Here is a 373-nt window from a genome sequence, read left to right on the forward strand (position 1 = left end):
TTCTATATACACACACACACACACACACAGTTTTGTATATAAAAAATATTTGATACGTAGAAAGTTCAAAAGAACAGCATTTATTTGAAATTGAAATCTTTGGTAACATATCTTTACTGTCACTTTTGATCAATTTAAAGTATCATTGCTGAATAAAAGTTAATTAAAAATATATATACTTACTGACCCCAAACTTTCAAACTGTAATTTATAATGTTACAGAAGCTTTCTATTTTAAATGAATGCTGTTCTTTTGAACTTCCTATTCATCTGTGAATTCTTTAAAAAAAAAAAATGGGGAAAAAAGTTGAAATTGTTAAAAAAAAACTTTTCAACATTGATGATAATCAGAAATGTTTCTTGAGCAGCAAAT

The sequence above is a fragment of the Sinocyclocheilus anshuiensis genome, unplaced genomic scaffold, assembly GCF_001515605.1.
Source record: "Sinocyclocheilus anshuiensis isolate Anshui unplaced genomic scaffold, SAMN03320099.WGS_v1.1 scaffold2089, whole genome shotgun sequence".
Classification (NCBI taxonomy): domain Eukaryota; kingdom Metazoa; phylum Chordata; class Actinopteri; order Cypriniformes; family Cyprinidae; genus Sinocyclocheilus; species Sinocyclocheilus anshuiensis.